The following is a 1,949-nucleotide window of genomic DNA, read 5'->3' on the forward strand; positions in this document are numbered from 1 at the left end:
GTATATCCACCTATATCTACCTATATCCACCTATATCCATCTATATCCACCTATATCTACCTATATATCCAAATATATCCACCTATATCCACCTATATCCACCTATATCCATCTATATCCACCTATATCCATCTGTATCCACCTATATCCNCCTATATCCACCTATATCCACCTATATCCACCTATATCCACCTATATCCACCTATATCTACCTATATATCCACCTATATCCCCACCTATATCCACCTATATCCGCCTATATCCTATATTGGGGTTTGGTGCTTTGGGGTTTGATGTATCAGGGTTTGGTGCTTTGGGGTTCAATGCTTTCGGGTTCAGACCTTGGAGTTTGGTGCTTTGGGTTTTAGTGCTTTGGGGTTTTGGTGCTTTGGGGTTTGATGCTTTGGGTTTTTGATGCTTTGGGGTTTGGAGCTTTGGGGTTCGATGCTTTGGGGTTTGCTGCATCAGGGTTTGGTGCTTTGGGGTTTGATGCTTTGGGGTTTGGTGCTTTGGGGCTGGTTGCATTGGGGTTTGCTGCTTTGGGGTTTGGTTCTTTGAGGTTTGATGCTTTGGGGTTCAGTGCTTTGGGGTTTGGGCTTTGGGGTTTTGGTGCTTTGGGGTTTTGGTGCTTTGGGGTTTTGATGCTTTGGGCTTCATACCTTGGACTTTGGTGCTTTGGGGTTGGGTGAGTTGTGGTTTGGTTCTTTAGGGTTCAGTGCTTTGGGTTTTGATGCTTTGGGGTTCAGAGCTTTGGGGTTCAGAGCTTTGGGGTTTGATGCTTTGGGGTTTGATGCATCAGGGTTTGGTGCTTTGGGGTTCGGTGCTTTAGGGTTCAGTGCTTTGGGTTTTGGTGCTTTGGGGTTTTGGTGCTTTGGGGTTCAGAACTTTGGGGTTTGGTTCTTTGAGGTTTGGTGCTTTGGGGTTTGGTGCATCAGGGTTTGGTGCTTTGGGGTTTGGTTCTTTGGGGTTTGATGCTTTGGGGTTTGATGCTTTGGGGTTTGATGCTTTGGGGTTTGGTGCTTTGGGGTTTGGTGCTTTGGGGTTCAGACATTGGGGTTTGATGCTTTGGGTTTTGGTGCTTTGGGGTTTGGAGCTTTGGGGTTTGATGCTTTAGGGTTCGGTGCTTTGGGGTTGGGTGAGTTGTGGTTTGGTTCTTTAGGGTTCAGTACTTTGGGGTTTGATGCTTTGGGGTTCAGAGCTTTGGGGTTCGATGCTTTGGGGTTTGATGCATTAGGGTTTGGTGCTTTGGGGTTTGGTGCTTTGGGGTTTGAGCTTTGGGGTTTGGGCTTTGGGGTCTGGGCTTTGGGGTTTGGGCTTTGGGGTTTGGTGTTTTGGGGTTCATTGCTTTGGGGTTTTGGTGCTTTGGGGTTTGATGTATCAGGGTTTGGTGCTTTGGGGTTTTGGTGCTTTGGGTTTGGTGCTTTGGGGTTTGATGCTTTGGGGTTTGGTGCTTCGGGGTTCGGTGCTTTGGGGTTTGATGCATTAAGGTTTGGTGCTTTGGGGTTCAGACTGGAGTTTGGTGCTTTGGGTTTTGGTGCTTTGGGGTTCAGAGCTTTGGGGTTTGATGCATTAGGGTTTGGTGCTTTGGGGTTCAGACCTTGGAGTTTGGTGCTTTGGGGTTGGGTTCCTTGGGGTTCAGAGCTTTGGGGTTTTGGTGTTCAGATGTACTTTGGACATTGGTTCTTTAGGGTTTGGTGCTTTGGGGTTTGATGCATCAGGGTTTGGTTCTTTGGGGTTCAGACTGGAGTTTGGAGCTTTGGGGTTTGGAGCTTTGGGGTTTGGTGCATTGGGGTTTGATGCTTTGGGGTTTGATGTATCAGGGTTTGGTTCTTTGGGGTTTTGGTGCTTTGGGGTTTGTTGCTTTGGGGTTTGATGCTTTGGGGTTTTGGTGCTTTGGGGTTTGGAGCTTTGGGGTTTGGTGCTTTGGGGTTTGGTGCTTTGGGGTTTGG

The sequence above is a fragment of the Coturnix japonica genome, chromosome 1 (genome assembly GCF_001577835.2).
Source record: "Coturnix japonica isolate 7356 chromosome 1, Coturnix japonica 2.1, whole genome shotgun sequence".
Lineage (NCBI taxonomy): Eukaryota > Metazoa > Chordata > Aves > Galliformes > Phasianidae > Coturnix > Coturnix japonica.